We start from the raw sequence: 19,979 nt of genomic DNA, 5'->3' as shown, positions 1-19,979 counted from the left end.
CTATCAACTGCATTTTTAGAAAGCCTCAAGAGAATAAGCATGCTACATGACTTTATAGTTAGCATAACATTTCGCGAAATTCTACTAGCAAGGATTTCACAGAAGAAATAATCACATGCAAGTGGCACGTTGCCATTCAGCCTATAACACAACTTCTTCCTCTTTAAATTTATTATTAGGGGAAAATTTGAGAGCCATGACATTCATTTTCGTTTTTAGTTGCCAAACTGGAAACTTCAGCGTTTCTTTTTCAAATGTGAAAATATCACTATATTTGTAAAAAAAACAAAATGTCCACAATAAAATTTATTTTGGTGCTGTCACAAGATTTAGAGATTCGATGTGCGAAAAAGTGCCTAAAGTATGGCGCACTTTTCAGTAATGAAAAGGTTTTTCTGTATTCCCATGTATTTGGAAAATAGTCACAAGATTAGGCTTCCTCTGAAAAACTATTGTACAACACTCATCCTGCAGTGCAAGTGTCCTGCTGTACGAATTTCGCTTTTGAAGAGAATTTACAAAAGCATGCGTTTAGAAATTGCAGCGTCAAAAAACATCTCTTCCAAAAGCCCAACCGGCAAGCTCGCGAAAGAAAGGGAACCTTATGCATTAGCAAGGGCGGCTGCATCACGTATGAATGTGTTCGAAGGACTTGAGGACTAATGCTCAAGTGCGATTGTTGCTGTAACGTTAACCTTTCAAGAACATACAGGTTTCGTGCCATAGAAGCAAATAACGTACACCGCCAAGTATCAATTCACTGCTATGTTATTCCAAGTCAACTTAATGATAAATAAACATCTTGAAGATATACAGTTGTTCTGATCTGTTCTTCTTTATAGAGGAATCCTGCATGCTTGAGGTTTAGTAAATGATAAGGTCTGAGGTCATGGCATCGTGTCATAATCTGTGTTTAGATGAGGAACATTGGTCAAAATTGTGAAAATAAAGTTAACTACAATTAGAGTAGCATGTGGAATCTAGTCTGCATTCGATTTCCTCAAGATATTTGTTTAGGTTCTGAATTCGCAGGGGGCATCCAATCGAACGTATACACATATATTTTTTACATCAAATTGATGGATTTTGTGTGTGCATGCTTTTAAAAAAATAATATTCGGCTTTACATAATTACCTGTCTTCTATTACAGGGGGTTCAAAATCATCCCCAACATTGGAACCAGGAGGCCGCGCTTTAGGTATTGGGCCTTCTCCCGTTTTGCCATCTCCCTCGGTGGTCGTTTCATCGGAATATGTGTCGTAGTCCTCATCTGCCCGCTCTTGGACTCTCTCTGAATCGAGAAAAAAAAATTTAGGTAATTCCAGACAACAGTTTCGAAAAATGGTGAACGATTTCGATGTATGGTAATTACAGATATTTCTAAAGCACTTAACATGGACACGTGGTGGTGACGCGGCTAAATCGTAACACAAACAGCGAAAGTAACTCAATCAAGATATATATTCTCTCCAAAGAATTTTCCAAAACAAAGAACGATGAAGGTGGCATAACGATTCTGTCACTTCCCTAACCAAGAAGTGCGCTTAAAACACACTGTATATGCGAGAAAAAAAGCAAAATAATTGCACCAGGCTAGTGCTTTATCACAAGAGTAGAAATGTAGGGATGTGATGATTTTCAAAAACCTCTTGCGCTTTGCACGCTAAGCACAAATGTAGGTTATAATCTAACCTTTCATAACGATGTTAGCGTTATCTATGAAAGTTACTCGTATACACCATAGGACGCCTTTAGAGCGCAGTAAGCCTTTGAGAATGAGGAATGAAATCGCTCAGTGAGTTACGTCGCTATAGCATGCAAAAGATTCCCGAATATAAGAAAATAATCTCGAATGTAAACATTAGCGACTTGAATAATGTCCCATGTTCAAATGGTACTTACTTTCTGACAACGTTGCTTTAGTTATTTATGAGGCTTCAATTATCAGTTTTTTAAGCAGACAGGCGACAGAATAGTGTTGCGACTGCGGTTACGAAGATGAATATATCCCTTCATCGGGGATCAGTAAGGGAACGTGGGGCAGGGACCGATATCCAGCACATTTTACACACAGATCTATATTACATATTTACAGGCGTTTCAAAGAAGTACCGAGAAAATTATATGAAGAAATATTAACTGCCCACTCCAGGCAGTTAATACCTGCCTGTACCAGCGCCTCTAAGGTGAAGTGCACTGTGGTCTGCCGACTGCTTTACCTCTAAATTAAATCATTTCATTAAAATTAAATAAATTATGGGGTTTTCTTTACAAAACCACTTTCTGATAATGAGGCACGCCGTAGTGGGGAACTCTGGAAATTTCGACTACCTGGGGTTCTTTCACGTGCACCTAAATCAAAGTACAAAGGTGTTTTCGCATTTTGCCCCCATCAAAATGCTGATGCCGTGGCCTGGATTCGATCCCGCGTCCTCGTGTTCAGCAGTCCAACACCATAGCCACTCAGCAACCACGGCGGGTTAAATTAATTGGTAAAATTATATCTAAAACCCTAAAAAAACGAAACAAAAGTCTACGCTCTATCTGAGAATAAAATTGCTTTCCTAACGCCCTTCGGTAAATGTAAATTCTGCAGTGGCAACAGTTAGCGCACCTACTCTACCATCATAGAATTACCGAACAATGGCTTGTCCTTACAAACCTCCAATTTCAATGCTCATCTAAAAAATATGTGGAAACATGGGTCCCCACTGTCGCAAAACCTCCTTCACACTTTGACTCGCGTAACTTGCTCGTACACACAAGAATACAACTTAAGTCTCAGCTTCAGCCAAACTTCTAACTGAAAAGTAATACATCCCGAATAACAAACAACAAAAATACATCGCACACACATTACAAATGACAACAAAAACTTTTGTATGGGCTCAATTCGACAATGACTCACTCTTATAGCATGTTCAATTGGGTCACCGCCTGGCAGGCTTTGTGGCACGCAGAGCACAAAGGGTGCAAGACCTACATTGTTCTCTCCCATCATCGGCCAACCCGTGCGCTCGCGGCTTGCTGTCTCGTTCCTGAAGGGGAGACCGTAAACGCGGGAAGAACATCCGTTCTCTCTTTCACCTCGCTTTGAAGGTGCATTCTTCCTGAGTGACTTTCCCACTGACCTGGTACAAGCGCGCATGTCTCAGCCAGGTTGAACCTCGTGGCCATAAGCTTTCTTGCAGAGACGTACCTTACTCTCCTGTCTTAAACAGCCTTCTGTGACGCCTCCGTTTTCTGCACCGCCACACCGAACACTTTGAGTGTAACAGTCGTTTTTTCTTTTATCCCATTGGTTCGCGTTGTTCAGTCGGTTTCCCCAATCTGGCGTCAGGAGACTAATGACATCGGGTCCCACAAATCCAGAGGTTTGCGGCATTTTCCCTCCGAAAGAGCTGTGTCGAAAACACACGCACATCACTGGGCACGTACAGCGGGTAGTGAGTAGCAAACAGACCCTGTCTCCGGCATGGACGCGCCAGTATATGGGGGGATTACAGGTGAAGAACAGTCGCATCCCTAATAGCCCAAACGCCTCCTGATAGAGGTACTCCACTGGTGGCCATAAATCATCCCAGCTGAGATAGTTTTGACGAAGATGTCGGCCCATTTCGCGTTATCGTGGTATCGACGACCGGGGGTGGTCATGGCGCAAACGGCCTATCAATTGATCTGGAAGCCGAAGCAATATAGTCCAAGTGAAGCACATTTTTTTTAGGACGAAGCTGAAGCGTATTTTCTGAACTAAAGAATGCGAGCTATTGGGAGCTTGGTTTAGCGGACGCAAATAATGCACGTTTTGACAAAATGACAACGGGGAGTCGACTGGTTTCATTCAAGAGTGTAAGCAGGTTTGCCGAGTGGCAATGGTGGCGTCACGGCGGGAGAGCTGCCTCGGGTAGAGCAGGGTGCAATGACGCCCACGACGAAGACAACGAAGTGATGATCCTCGCTACAAGGGCTCCCCTCCCTCTCCACCCCTATAATGCCGTAGGCGTAGGTGTGAATGGCGAAAAGAATGAAGAGGTAATGATCAAGATAAGCTGTTCTCGCGCAGTCGCACCACACTTTCTCTCCTTTACCGCAAACGTGAGTCTTCAACGTTTTCACTGAACGCGAAAACACAGGAAAGGGGCCTACATTGGAAGGAGTCAACGATGGCTTCATAGAGCCCCGTTTCAAAGACGTGCTGAGCAGGGTTATTTGTCGGGAAACTAAATACAAACTGCCTGAGGGCGGTACGTGAGGTTGTCCGTCGAAGCTGGTCGAGTCAGGAATGAGGCTAAGTGCTCTAGTGAGGCGATTGACTGTTTCCTCCTTACCCGAGAATCGGTCTCCTGGCTCTGAGGCTCTTCAAGTGACGATGCCTAGCTGTGCGGCAGAGGAGCAGTCGCACACGTGGTTAGCGAGTGCAAGCAGCCGATTGAGTCTGGTACCGTCAGTACATGTCATCAGCATGCATGAGGAATGTTGGATGCGTTGCAACAAAAGATAGTGCAAATAAGAACCTTATAACGACAGAAACCTGAGCTAGTTGGTAAGGACTCAATATACAAGAAAAGGTGAGGCGTGCAGAATGGACATAGGAGAAGATAAGTGGACAACACGAATGCGTTGTCCACTTCTCTTTTCTCGTGTCCTGCCTGCACGCCTCACGTTTTCATGCAAATATGAAAGCTGGCTATAGTTTTCAGAGGGGCCACCCAGCAACTGACGCACGCAGTGCAGGAGTTTTGACGGTTCTTGGTCACTGATTTCCTCGGAGGAGCTGTTGGAGGCTACTCAGTTCTGATTGCTCGAAGCACTGAAGGACCGTGTATTTCAAGTCGTCGTATGCTGTGGCCGAAGGCATACCCGCTAGCAAGGCCTCTGTGGCATGGGAATCGTCGGAGGGTAGCGCGGTAACTACACGCAGGTACCTTGCTGTCTGCGAAGCGATGCGCTGGAATCGAAAACGGGCGCCTACTTGCGTAAACCAAACTCGAGGATTCTTTGACCAAAAGTTGGGGGGCTGTAGCAGTGCGATGATGACAAAAGACGTTAATTGGGCCTCGTCTCTTTGCGCATGAGTAGGAGAAGCATCGCCCATAGCTAGTGTATGAAAAAAAAACTTAATTTTCCGGAGTCACCACACGTTGGGAGCTCTGTTTAGCTGAGACAATACACGTTTTGACAGATTGAGAACGGAGGGTCGACTGGCTTTATTCAAGAGTGAAATCATGTTAGCCGAGTAGCTGTGGTGGTGTCGCTGTTGGACAGCCACTTCGGTTTGATCAGGTGGCAATTACCCCCACACGGGGGACAACGAATTGACATACCGTCGCTACAAAGTGAAAATGATGTTTCTTTTTATATAAATGCAATTTTATTTAGCGCATGTGTAGTCTCATGTGGAGCGCAACAAGCATTCTGCCAGCTGCTCACATTCTGTCACTGATACTTTTTGATAAAATTTGTAAAGTTGCTATCGATTCAACAATCTTCCCTGCTTTCTTCATGTCTTGGGTTGTTAGTATTTTGGTACTGCGCACCCAATAAGTGTTGGCAGTTAGTGCTTGTCTCCTTTCCTGTGGCCGTTGTAAAGTTGGTCAGGCTCGATCATGCGCGCAAGATGTATATCACCATGCTGTCTAAGTTGCAGGAGTGATAGCTTCAGGCCATTGATCATTTCAGTAATCAATAAAAATTTACGCTTCCCAGTAACCACATACTGACAAAAAGCACATACTCACCATGATCTAAATTGCGCAAGAGACCGAGGAATTTTGTGACTTCGTGAAGGGCATATGAATGTCAGCAAACCATGCGAAGATGTTGCGCGCTGAACAATATATAAATAATAAAAGCGTTGTGCCTTGTGCTCCCCTGCTGTTCCTCAGGGCGCGCTTCCGCTGCCAGTACACCATAGTCAGTTGCATGGCTATCTTCGCGCGCTAACATTCTTTGGCTCTTCCTGCCACTGAACAATTGGCACTTCCTATCCGCTTATGGGGGGTTGGTCAACAGCCGCCAGCCGATATGATTCTGGTTTCTCTTTTGCCGAGAAGCAGACTTGAGTGACTGGGTATATAGCCAAGCAGAGACTTTTTGCCACGCGTATGTGATATTGGTATTGATATCTTATTGATCAACGGCTCACAAGATTTATGTCGGCTTAAGTATTTAAAATTAATGGTGCTGCTTCCACACCAGCTACGTGTGGAGCGTGGCCACTTGATGGATTTTCATTGAAAGGAAGTTACAGCCAGAATTCTACATTTTATTTATTGAAGCGAACGCATCAAATCTAACATTGAGCGAAAAGGCCGGCGCCTGTAGCAGTGATACGGAATGCTCAATTCCCGTTGGCTACGTCGCCACGTCACTTGCGCGCCTCGGCGCCGCAGTGCAGGCGAAACACCGGCTGCTGCGCATACACACCTAGTGTTGTATTGTGGGAGAGGGCATCCCTGTGACGCCATGCCACGCTCGCTTTTGGAAGCCTGAGTTACCCGCACCTTACTATACTACGCAAGCTCTCACAGGCGTTCTAACTTCGCCTTGGTAGTCACTATAAAAAGGTCAATGTTCAATAAACAGAATAATTTAGAAGAGAAAAACTTTGGCGGTACTGTGTTACGAACCTACGCCCCAACGCTCAGAGGCGAAGTATCGCCCCTGCTAGGCTAAACCAGCACCTTCTAAATAGCTGGTCTGTGTGCTCTACTTTAAGCCAAGACCACATGCTCACCTGCGGACGCGAGAAAGCATGCGTCCACGCGCCTACGCACACACAGACGGTTTGACACAGCTTGTACGCGTTGAATCGCGGAGTGATTTTGGTGACCAGCTGCTCTCTGTTATGGCGCGTTTGGTCTGACGCACATTGACGCGCCTGGCTACGCAGCTGCGGCGCGCTGAATGTAACACTCAGTGAAGCTGATTTGCTATCATGCAAGAAAGGGGTCCGTCTTTCCCTCTTGTGCAGATGTAACATATATAAAAATATTACAGTTATGTTTAGAGAGGTCGAAGAATTTGGAAAGACTGTAGGCTGCAAAGTGCGATGTGATATATGCCAGGGCGTCTATGACTGATCCCAGTGAGCGCGCGTCAGGCACGAGGCGCGTAGACGTGAACTGGCGCGCGCCCGCAAGCGTACGTGTGGTCTTGCTTATAATATCGTTCTAGATGGACGAACATTTCTATTGGCAACAGGGCGTGACGAAAGCGCTGACGTCAACTTCACCGCGGCTTACTCTGGAGCATTCCGATCAGTTTCTATGGCGGTTGGGCAAGGTGGCGCAACGTCATGCACCTAGAAGGCTATCTAGAAGGCGCGGGCCAAGCGTCTCGATGCCCTCGCTTGGCCGTGAGGACTTCCTGACTCGGACTGCTTAGCCTCCTTCACATTCACAACTCTAGGTGCTTAGGTGTCCTCAGATCTTTTTTTTTAATGTACGTTTCAGGGTTACGAGGACGAGTAATGGGGTCAAATAAGGATATTATAAGGAAATGCAAAATATACAGTTCGGGTGGCTCTAAAATTTAAACGGGGAGCCGTTATTAGAACAAAATATGCTATGCCGGTTTATTATTTGCAATTGTGGGGTGCAGTATGATTGCCACATCGTGTGTGTGCTGATGTGTTCATACCTTTATTGATTGACAGATGGCATGGCATTGTGCGGTATTCCACACAAGAGGCTATCCATAACAATGACAATCGCCGTTTTTGCCACAATTTTTTACGTTCATGTTCAAGGTATTGCATAGACACGCTTGGTTCATTTTTGCCTCCTGTAAGTATTTACCTTGCACCCAGTGCATGTTACGTAAGAGTTTTTTTTTTTGTTGCATTAAGCCTCCATCGCAACATGGCTGCTATAGAAACCACAAAATGTAGCGCACAACGTCCCAGCCACTCTGCTGCCGGGACAATTTTTATTTGCATTTTTACGGGAGTTCGACAGTTAGAAATAGCCAAACAGCCTTTCTTCTTTCTTCATTTTGTTTTGTCTCTTTAACTGCTTTTGAAACGTCTGTATTTGCCTGCTGCGTTGCACAAACAAAGCAGCAGGCAAATATGCACGTCGCAAAGGCTTATTCTTGCTTTTACAAAAAGAAGCAGGAATCCAGAACCTCAACAACAAGACGTGCACCTTTGAGGAGACCATTGGCTATGTCAGAATGACTGTGTTGCAAAGTCACCCAACTTAGAGCTCAACAGTTCCCCAGCTTCTAACCTGATGCTCAGCTCGGCAAAAGGGAACCTTTCTTGGTTCATGGTTGTCATGGTTATTTTGGTTAATTCAGATAGCGCGACGCAGCCTCTTCAAGCTTTTTGAATATTTCGTACGGTGCACCCGTCATTGACAAAAATCCCTAAACGAATGCACGAAATTATGGACGACGAATTATTTACGCTTGATAAAGCCCGCGGAGTTATGTAGCGGTTAAACGATATCTTCAATATTCACATGACATCAGCAGTTACCAATATTGCCACGCGCCTTTCGGGCTTCGCATCTGCGCCGGTGGCATTCGAATGCTGGGCCGCTATTTTGTAGCGATGCCTTATGCCTTATTCTATGCTATTCTTATCATCCACCACACACGGCCGCCTGATCGCGTTGATAATGTGGGCAGACCGTCGCTCTGACCAGTGGCCAAGCGCGAAAAGCCTGAAAAAGCATAGAATCGGAAAAGGCATCGCTACAAAATACCCACCCTGGGTGTTAACCCGTGTAAGCATTCGCACGAACCTACCGCAATAGCTTCGTATCTGCGATAGGCCCATCGTATCAGGCAGGGCAACACACGCTATCTCTCGCGATAGCTCGACGCACGATCCTTAACATCCTTTAAATACTTCCCGTTGATAGGTGAGGGACGTTCTTTGTTGAGCGTCGCCCATGCTCGCACATGTTGCTGCTACTGGGCTAGTTTCTTTTCTTTATGCGGGGCACAAATTAGCCTCAATAAATGTTTGTCTTGCTGCACGCTCACCTTCTCTAATTACCGGGGCGTAGCACCATTCGGGACAATATTACCGCGATAGCGTTCAGGAAGCCGTGTTGGCCGTGTCGCAGAAAATCTGGCATTGGCGCCCCGCGTCATCGGCCCGCGGCGGCGTGCGGGGTCGGACGTCGTTGCGGCAGAACTATTTTTTAAACCACCCATACCCAGGCCCTCCATGGGACGCAAGAAAAGTATGTAACTAATTGACTTCTTTAAGCTGAAATAAGTGGAACAATAGTTAGCTACGATTACACACAGCCTAGAGGTAGGATAGCTCTCGGTCTGTAATTTGGCTATACGAGAAAACATAATTCTGTTCCGTGAAAACTAAAAAAAACCCTTTCACACACAGAAATCGGCCGCGGCGTTCACAGACTGGCCGCGCCGTCCGCCGTTTGCGCACACCAGCGCGTCGGGTGTCATTGGGGCCAGGGAACGGCGTGCCCGCTTCCTTGCAATATCTCCAGCTGGTGCTCGCCTCCGTCGCAAACCAGCCCACACAAGAGGCCATGTTTTGACCCCAAAGCCTGCCTTCGCCGCCATAATTTTCCGGTAAACATTACGGTGAAATGCATTCCAGTTACCGGGAAGCGTGAGGAACAGTTAGGGATCGTTGAACGCTGTCGCGTTCCACTAGTAAAAGCGAAGCTTAGTCGACCTCCAAATTTTTAAAGAGCCTATGGGAAACTTTGTCACTTTGTTGTTACTTTCTTTACATTTCGTTCTTCTAGCTGGCACACTCAATGTAAGCGTAAGCGCATAGGCATTATACATATAGATTTTTGCACCCACACAAACGTTTTTTTTTTTTCGTGCACGAGGCCTAATTTTGAAGGATATTTAGCTGTATAAATCCAATGCACAAGGTTGGCGGGCCCCCCATTGTTTTGTTTTCACTCTGGCTCTCAAAGGTGGAAGACAAACCCAATCAAAACTGACAATTACCAAAATTTTAACATTCTCTCCAGGATCAGCTATTCTGCTGGAGAATATTGATGTTGGCTGCGGCAGCCCATATTTGACTGCCACTAACAACAGAATTCTTAATTATGACGGCAACGCTAGGTAACCAAGGCTTGTTGCATGATTTCAGCCAAACATGGTTTCCTATCCCTGGGTAATGGATATAGACCAGCCTCCAAAGAGACATTTAATCAACAGGAAAGAATGTTACCTGCACCATCAGACGCTCGTCTTGGTGAAAGCACGGAGCCCACTCAAACGAGAAGCCGTTAGCTTTTGCTGAAATAATCTTTCTTTAGTATATATGTTGAAAAGCCGTTTTATAAATTTGTCAATCTGTGAATAGGCGTAGTGCCATAATATAATACGCCTTCTTTGAAAAATAGAAGCAGCAAACTTACTACATGTCAATGCAGTGTAATATATACAGACAATATTTTTCTCCTGAACTGCAATTGTGAGATGGGATAGCCAAAAATATACCGAAATAATAACAAAATTTATGCGTGGCTTTGGTATCGCAAACACCAGAGTCCAGCACAGCTGAGGGAAGACCAGTGAAGTAGTGTCAAACCTCACACTTAGTCGCACTTTTTCTTGGCTGCCCCCCAGCTCCGCTGAACTCTGGTGTTAGTGATAGTAGAGCCACGCATAGTTCTTATTCCACTGCGCGTAAATGGACCGGCGAAGCGAGCGCGCGGATTTTTATCGGAGCGCAATGACACCACACCACCTGTGTACCCGCCACGCCGCTCCTTCTCCCCCGCAAGGTTTCACCCACCCATGCCGCGCCGCTATGACGAGCGATGCTATTTTCGTACTCTTCTTTAACTCTTTCTCCGTTCTCACTCCCCCAGGTTGAAGAAGCTGCGGACGTCAAGGAAAACCTAGCGAGGTTCTAACCGCTCCACTGTAAAATAGAATTGTCGAACTTAGTACAGCCGCACTTTTTTCCACAATTTTGACGACCCGCGCCACTTACAAACAATCGCACCATTTGGTTTGGTTCCGACTGAGGCTTCCGATTACTAGATGGCGAGATGCATATAGTAGTCGGAAGTACTAGTATTAGTGTTCGGAAATAGAAGTAGTAGCCGCAGCGCGTGAGTCATCGGAGCACTGAACTCGATTGGTCTACACTACACATATTTCGCCTACAATTTGGGGTGCACATTGTTGGGGTGCGACACCAGTCTATATGGTATCTGCAGATTGTCTCTAATAATCATATGTGGTCTTTGCTGGTACCAACTGTGTGTTCTAGGAAGTATCTTCCCTTTCGATAGAGTGGACACATCTGGACATCTGGCGGAACGGCAGCAGTGGTCGATGGTTGACATGTACGCATGCTAATGCATTGCGTAGCTAGTACACAAAAAGAAAGATAAAAATTTTTTTTCGGTGCAAACTGAAGTCGAGTGCAACTATAATTAAACATAAAGATAATTTAAATTAACAAATAAGGGATCAGGGCATCCCAGCCTGCACATGCGACAAAATGCCACTTTTGTGTGACTTACCCTGAAGTTGTTTTCTTGGTTTCGCCATGACCATGGAGACAACTGCAATGAAATTGATCGACGTTTTAGAATGGGCAGTATAAAAAGTAATGGTGCCACCTCATTTAAATATCCTGAGATACGCAATGGTATGGCACCAAGTGTAAGAAAACAAGGTGTTTTACATATTTTTTATGTATCCAAATAGGACACAAGATGCGTAAGCACTCATTCATATGGCATTCGCAATGGCATTTAGGTTCGCAAATTACCACTTCATTCGACCTCAGGGAAACAATTAAAAAAAACTATCTTAAAGGCATCTCATGAAGCATTACATAATAATAGTGTAAGCCAGAAGAGACAATTCTGACGAAAACAAAATTATTATCGAAGTTTCATATTAGCTACGTCTTGCTAGTGGCTATTCTAAGTATTTTACAATTTCATTCGATCACGCAGCTGCCTAACACGGATTTCGCTAACGCTTTCTATTTCAATAAGCTATTAGCTTCTCCACTGTAGTGGGCACATAAAGAGTTCAAACCCCTTGTCGCAGCGGAAATAATTGACAGGATTAATGCATAGTGGGTGGCGCTCATCGTGGCAGACAGGATTAAAGGCCTCAGCACCCGTGTACTTGGTCTATTGAGAGAGCTGAATAACAAACTCAATGGAACTTATCTTACTGTGGATATCAATTCCAATGCGATTAAGATACGAGGAATGCTGCGCCATGCCTTATTCTGAGAGGTACGTGGATTACCACTGAAACAATGTACCGAGTCCCTGCAGTAAAACAATCAAACTCGCCATGTGTCAGGAACGCATGGAGCCTTTCTGCTCCATCATGCTTTATCTCTAGAGAAGTTGTGTCATCTGGCGGCACCGACGTGAATTACGCGTGTCGCGCGTTTGTCACTATATGGATTACTTTAGATGACGCGAGCCCCATATTCATCAAACACTGAATAAGTTTTAAAGCTTTTTAAAGCATTAGTATTCCTAAGGTACATGACACACGTTCCGCAGAAAATGTATGTATGTATGTATGTATGTATGTATGTATGTATGTATGTATGCATGCATGTATGTATGTATGTATGTATGTATGTATGTATGTATGTATGTATGTATGTATGTATGTATGTATGTATGTATGTATGTATGTATGTATGTATGTATGTATGTATGTATGTATGTATGTATGTATGTTTGTTTGTTTGTTTGTTTGTTTGTTTGTATGTATTGATCTATCTAACTGTGAATGCGTGTTTGTATATAGCCATTTTTCGGGCCACCTGGGCCACTGGAAGTCTGCCGTCGAATGGGTAGCGCATCATACTGCTCTGCTGAGGTAAGACGGTTTCAAACCAACGATCGGACCAGCTTGGGTCACTGAGTCTATGACAATGTGCACATACGTGCTGCTGTTGAGTACACCTCTTTCACCCCGACATGAGTCGCTTCAATATGCGGAAGTGTGCTTGGTACGGGTGTCGAAGCAGACTGTTTGACCAGGTCTTAGTGAGCTGGGTACGTTCCACTCGGTTTGTGCAGATCTTCAAAAGACCACAGGGATGCCAACTTGGCTCACTGGGTATAAGCCAGCAGGTGTGTGCGCCTCTTCAGTGATTGTCCGTAACGTCAACTTTAGTGACTTAGTAAGTGCCGCTGGAAATGTTGCGCGGAACGATGATAAAACAGATTCCTTAATTTTTCCCCCGCTGAGCTCAATGCAGAGCACGTAGCAAAGGTGCCAGGACAACTGGTTTTGTTTACTGTGTCTGTGCGATGGCAATAAAGGTGTGGATCAAATTAACAGATAAGTAGGTAATAAAAACTTCTGTCGCTCCGTCCGCGTTTCGATTGGCGCAAACTAAAAAAAAAAATGCCTGTGTACCATACATGGGGGAACAGTAAAGAACGCCATCTGGTCAACAATATTCCCAAGTACACCTTTCGGCGTTTCTCATAAGTGTGTAGGGGTTGTGGCTCATGAAAGCCTTTAATTTATGCCAATTTCCTGTCTCAAGAAAAACGAAAGTTGGACTAGATATTATTGCGTTCCTAAGATGTGGATTGCTCAGTTAAAGGGGCCCTGAACTAGCCCTCGGGCTTGGTGAAATAACATAGTCCGCGGGTAGCATGCACTGTTGGGAACATTTCAGCAGAGTTCTGCTGTCGTACGCGGTCCGTGGAGCTCGCAAATGGAGCGCGAAGTCACCTTTTTCTCGAACGCTCTCGTTTTAAAACCCCATGATCCTCGCTCTTTTCTGTGTGCTCTATTTCGTCATAAAGCACACTCCAATATGCGGCTGCTATTTATCGCTGCGCTCGGCGACACCGCGGCCGCCGCGAGGTGCCGCCACGAGTCCAGTGGCTAAGCGTGCTGCGGCTTGCCGCGTTTGGCTTACGTTTAGCGCGGCAGAAGCACCAAGTCGGAAATTTGAACTACGCGCCTCGGTGACGTCTCCGCCGTAGCCTTCGCAGTGCGAGGCATTGGAGGAGGAAGGGGAGGACCGTAGAGGCGGTGTTTTATTGCCGATAACACCGCTTCTGCTGAACGCGTTGAAGTACTATTTGCGGCAAAGCGGTTCTGAAATAGCCTATCTTCACTTCAACTGTCTTTGTCCACTTCGATAAAAAGTAGTTCGGGACCCCTTTAACAGTTAACGAGTTATCCAGGAATATTTTTGCTCTGTTGGCCCTGCCTCGTTATGACTGTTTGAATTTCTGTATATTTCGGCTTCTTTTTAATTTCATGCTCAAGTGAGGGTTGGATTGAACTAATAAAAAAAGTGCACTTGTGAAACGCAGCTATTATTAGAAAGACAACTCCCCTTGTGCAAAGATGGTAATGAGGGGCGGTCCTTCCTCCAACGCTATAACACTACCAGGCGAGATGTTCCGGTGGACCCCAATTGTCCATTTCTTCTCGATACATGATATCTCGAACGCGAAAACCTTAATGAACATAAGCGAAAACCAGAAACAATCGGGTGTCACTGCTCCTATGAAGCCACTAAATTTCGTGTCCTATCCTATACACATAACATGTCTAATATAACATATTTCGCTCAAGACGTCATAAAATGCGCAACCTGGTTGTGAGCTAGCAAGACAGATTTTGAAGCCTTTAGTATATTATTTTATGTCTTTAAACTACTGGTATCCTAAGCCCGTCTATATTATTATTGAACGCCATCACACCATTTACCGTTAACAAAAGACCACCAAAGTTGCATTCGATTTACCTTGGAAACCGTTCTCAGAAACCTTGAGTTGGAATAACCTCGATTCTAGTATTGCATGTCTTCAGCCCTTGCACTTGCTTAAAATACATCTAAAGCCCTTTACTTTACTAACTTTACTTACTAAGGTGCTTTAACCATTTACGCAACATTCCGGTGAACGGCTTTAAAAACAGAAGCAAAAGTCTATTGCAGCTGCTTGTATAGCTTGTTGCATTTATTCAACATTAGTCTGAAAAACGCGCCGGCTTTGAGCTTCTCATCTTCTACCAAAACAAACGCGCGGAGGCTGAGCTCGTCTGCGAGCATGAATACAGGGTAACTTTTTCCAATTGTGAATGTATTTCTCCATAAGACAAAGCGCAGAAAATTTCTCACGCTAAGCTACACATCATCCTTAAGATTAAAAAAGAAAACATTGTTATCTCAGAATAGTTTGTTCCTGGCGACAGATCGTCGCTATGTTGCGGAAATGCAACACCGTCTACCTGTTATTTTTTTTTCTGAGAAGTGAAACGGCTTCTAAGCGCTTTTATTGGCCGAGCAATTCCTCCTAATAGTGAATACAGCGGCTTTTCCGAGAGTGACGACGACCAGGAGTGTAAGTCTATTTCGATTCAATATGTGCGGAAGATGATTTCTGGTTGAAAATCCTTTCTTTCTTTCAAAAGGATGCGGCGCAGCCGTGTCGCGTCATCACGGTTACACACTTAGGTCTGTGCTTATATGTCCTAAATTTTGACGATTGCGCGAGAACACAAAGATATTTTGATGCCAATCCAGTAGCCCCGTATTTGGAGCAGCAAAATTGTTTGACGAGGGCTCTTTCTTACACCTCTAATAAATGTGTGCATTTTGTGACGTGTGTTACAAGATGGTGATGATATGAAATAACGCTCGGCAGAATGGCAAATAATGCTTATGTTGCCTATCACGGTGGGGCTGCATTTTATTGGCTATGCAAAGTGCGAACTTTTCTTTTTATTTAGACTCCCCATAATATGTGGTAGGCTGTACCAGTTTAGGGGTTATATCGAAAAGCCGTTGAAAAGGGTCGTGCAATAAAGCGTGCTTGTACGTGGAAAAATCCGAAAGTCATTGAATCTGTTGCCTAATAATTCGTACGAACTTTAACGAATATCATTTATACTTTAAAAAATCTTCGTCGCCAAGCTTCCAACAAAAAGCTATTTCTTGTATATGCCTACGCAACAAATTCGCTCTAAGGAATCTTTAAAATGTTGCAAAAAACCATATGTTGTAGAAACTGGACGTTTCGTATGCGTGGGTTGCCGACTTTCGAGCTGAGAAATGTTTCTTCAATACTATTTTGATCTCTGGCACAAGTAATGCCTACCGCCCAAGCAATACAGCTTCTACAGAGTGTCTTTTGTTGTTTTCACCTAAAAAAAATTCTTTGAGAGCTATTTTGACAATGCTTAAGAATAATTATCAGCGCGGGTGCTCATCGTTTGCATAAAACTTGAAAACAAGCAATTTTCTCAGTATAAAAATAACGTTGAGACCTCTTAGGAACTCTCTCGTATACCCTTTGAGAAGCATATTGTAGGAACTCATCATAAAACGCTTTTTGCCTGTGTTTATCTTTTATTGTGGCCATCTACACCAAAATAACTGGCATCAAATTATTCGATGAATTTACCCAGTTCACCACGTAGAACTGGGAAGAGTGGCTCATGGTGGAACCAAGCCGTGACGTAGTAGGATAAAGCGAAAAGAAAATGATTCACCACTGGACGCATCACATCGGTATTTTTTCAAAGCCAAATTGGAAGAATTTGGTAGGAAAACGGAAGTGCGATGGCAGGTTCATTTTACGCCTCACTTCTACGTCGCAGAGGGCTGGACAGAAAGGCACGCTTTGTTATGCGGGTAGCATGCACAGGTAATTTGAGCAAATAATGTGATTTCAGTACTTTGGACTTGCATGTCGAATTGGAGAGGTGAAAACGCGCAACTTGATTTTTAAGACCTTTTCATCAAACTTTACAATTTAAACGTGCGCCATGCGGTTTGCCACAAAGATGCGATATACTTTATTTTATTTAAATATCGAATTATTTGCTTCGGTTTTTGCCGAGAATGATGTCTCCTGCATATATACAATCTTATATAATTTATTGTTATAAAGTAACATTTTAACGTTTAAAAGAAGCGTCCCAAGTTAAAAAAAGGCCTGTATTACATAGTTGGTTCAAACGGACTGCTAATCAATATTTCCAGGCAGATGAATTTGTATCCCAGTGTATTAACGTAGTATGGTGCATATTTGGGCAAATTTGTGCAGAAATTTAAAGTAAGCACTTTTCCAGTGATCTAATAAAATTGTCGTATCGGAATCTTGTGACGTAAGTCTGGGAGACTCGTCCTGCAGGTCTCGTAAACATAGTTCCTAACATGTAAAGAGTTGGCTCCTAAATTCGGAGTTGTGATGAAGATATTCTCTTCAAGTAGGGCAGCACAAAACGATGTCTTCAAATAAATACCAATAAAAGCAGTGTCCTTCTTGCCTATGCTAAACAAAACTATTATAATGATAAGGTACATATAGTAATGTAACTAGAATGCTTAAGCTGACGGTAAGTAAACATACAATAGATACTAATGGAAGCAGACAAGTTTAACCAAATGGAAAAGAATTCCAGTGAACAAGTAAAATTCTCACAATCAAAGCTTCTAACATAAATGTGGAAGAGTAGACCTCCAGGTGCCGCAAAAACAGCTCACAACCTGTGAAGAGCTCACTTCTTAATTTAGAGTTGTCATTGTGACGTTCTTAGAAAATATAGCAATATAAAATAATGATTTCCCATAATGATCCTTAAAATCAGCAAATTTGCCACCTACGTCAACCAAAAATTGTAATAACGAGGTAGACTTAAGAATGTCAGTGTATATGTGTGAATGAGTTAATGGTTTACATACACTCAACGGATACTAACAGCTCCAAAGAAGTTTCACAAAGTAGGAAAAACTACATACCCATGGACAAAATCAAAAGAAGTGCTGCACGTTTTGTCAACATGCTCTCCTGAAGGCTGTCACTCGAGATTCCTTCAAAGATTTCAATGTACAAGCTAGGCGAGATGCTCTATTTATATACAGAATTTCTCCAAGGAAGTCTGGAGACACAGATGTCACTTCTAGGAAAAGTTGAGTCGCATGACCTGGTACGTCAACGTGGACATTTAAAAAGTGCAAACACGGTGCACATTGTTAACTATTCGAGAAACAGCTGAAAAAAGAATAGCGGAAAACTTCTGTGTTCCTACTTGCACTATTTGCAGATTGTGTCGTTGAACCGGCAAGCCAAGCGAACAAATAGACCTCTGTTAAATTAGATAGTTATCATCTTGTTTGATGATTCATTGAAGTACTCAATACGGATATTTATTCCGTGTGTGATGTATCTTCAATATCTTAAATACACCATACACGTAGGGTGCAGAGGTGCAATATACTACTGCACAGGGGTCAAGAACGCATACGCGTTTCGTATAGCTCTACCGGCGGAAGTTTCACCAGCATTACAGTTAAGTTGCAGTTACAGTTACATTACATTTCAGTTACATTACATTACACTACAGTTACAGTTGACCGCAGAAATTCTGTCGAAAGTGTAAGAGTGCCCTTTGGTACAACTTAGACTTCCACAGTTGCCACAAAGTTTGCATCAAATCAGAAGCATCACTGTCACTACGTCACAAACGTCGTCTCTCGCTCGCAACGAAAAGAAAATTGTATTCGGAAAAGATTATTTTTCTGACGATATAGTTTTACGGCATGCCAGAGGTTCTATTGGCGCTGTTAAATGTTCGGATTTTTTCTGTCGCGACGTAGTACTCTGCCTTCAACGAAGACGGCAGTACGGACGGCACTGGGGCCAATAATGAGACCGGCGTTGTTAGGGACTGCAAATTCTTGTATTCTTTATCGCCCACTGACGCGAAAAATCTATGCGGATGAAACCCACATACTTGCAGTTATGCAACGATAATATTTTGCTAAGTGCTCAATTAAATGCTATACATTTGCCCACTTCATTCCTACGTCCATGGAGTAAAGTATCGCGTGTATGCGCTCAATCGTAATTGTGATGCGCTATTTGAAAAATTAGACATAGCTTCTATTTTTTTATTTATTTTCATGATGAAAATCCGCCTGTTTTTATTGTTCTATGCAAGAGAAATGCATCTACAGGCGCTCGAAAGCTATTCATATTGCGCGCTAGCTGATTTCATCTTACGCCTGCAAAGTTCCCAATCTCATCCCACCTAATTTTTTGCCATGCTCGACTGCACTTCCCCTCCACGGTAACCCCTTCTGCAACTCTAAAGATCCAGCGTTTATTTGTCGTTCGCATCACATGGCCAGTCCGGCTTCATTTTTGTCACGTCAAGTCAACTAGAATATCGACTATGCCCATTTCCTATATGGTCTACACCACTCTCTTCCAATCTCCCAAGATTGTGTCTAACGGTTTTGTCACTATCGCTTTTTGCGCTCTTGCATCACTTGTAATCCAGTGCCTTTGTTAACCTCCACATTACTGATCTGTAAATAGCGCCGTTTCCTTTATCTCAATTGAAATGCATCAGCTCCTTCTTGGCCAGTTTGCCGTTGAAAGTGAGTGGCATGATGTCCAATTTATAGTCACATTAAATACTCGGCAATGACATGAAAAAGCTTGTTGACGATGGCGCAATAATGTAAAAAGGACCATGCAGAAAAGGCAAACGCTTTGTTGTCGCTACGTATCATTTTATGGAAATGACACTAGAAACATTCGGACACGTTACAGTAAACATTCCGACACGCTGCTTCGCCATTCCCTCGTTGTGGGTATGTGCAATGTTATGGGAATCACCCCCATTACGACGCAGTCATTTCACAGAGCCAGTCGGCAGTGATTTGTACGTGTGGTTGTGGCCTAGGGCGGCTGTGCGCTGGGGCACAGAAATTTGAACCACACTACAGGGCAGAAACCTGGAGGATTACGAAAAGGGTTCTACTCAAATTGAGGACGACGCAACGAGCTATGGAAAAAAGAATGATAGGTGTAACGTTAAGGGATAAGAAAAGAGCAGATTGGGTGAGGGAACAAACGCGAGTTAATGGCCTCTTAGTTAAAATCAAGAAAAAGAAATGGCCATGGGCAAGACGTGTAATGAGGAGGGAAGATAACCGATGGTCATTAAGGGTTACGGACTGGATCCCAAGGGAAGGGATGCGTAG

General features: G+C 43.8%; 1 long non-coding RNA gene across 2 annotated transcripts in view; it reads right to left on the bottom strand.

The window, feature by feature from the left end:
* Positions 1 to 17,854, bottom strand: part of LOC135916069 (uncharacterized) — a 56,424-nt gene extending 38,570 nt beyond the window's left edge. For both annotated transcript variants that reach the window (XR_010568834.1, XR_010568833.1), the window contains exons 1-3: positions 17,727 to 17,854; positions 11,491 to 11,532; positions 1,136 to 1,292 (exon numbers count right to left, since the gene is read on the bottom strand). This is a non-coding gene — a long non-coding RNA (uncharacterized lncRNA). The remainder of the gene's footprint in view (positions 1 to 1,135; positions 1,293 to 11,490; positions 11,533 to 17,726) is intronic.
* Positions 17,855 to 19,979: the final 2,125 nt, after the last annotated feature.

This window comes from Dermacentor albipictus, chromosome 7 (assembly GCF_038994185.2).
Source record: "Dermacentor albipictus isolate Rhodes 1998 colony chromosome 7, USDA_Dalb.pri_finalv2, whole genome shotgun sequence".
Classification (NCBI taxonomy): domain Eukaryota; kingdom Metazoa; phylum Arthropoda; class Arachnida; order Ixodida; family Ixodidae; genus Dermacentor; species Dermacentor albipictus.
Note: the sequence above shows the minus strand (reverse complement) of the source record. Positions and strands in the feature narration are given on the sequence as shown.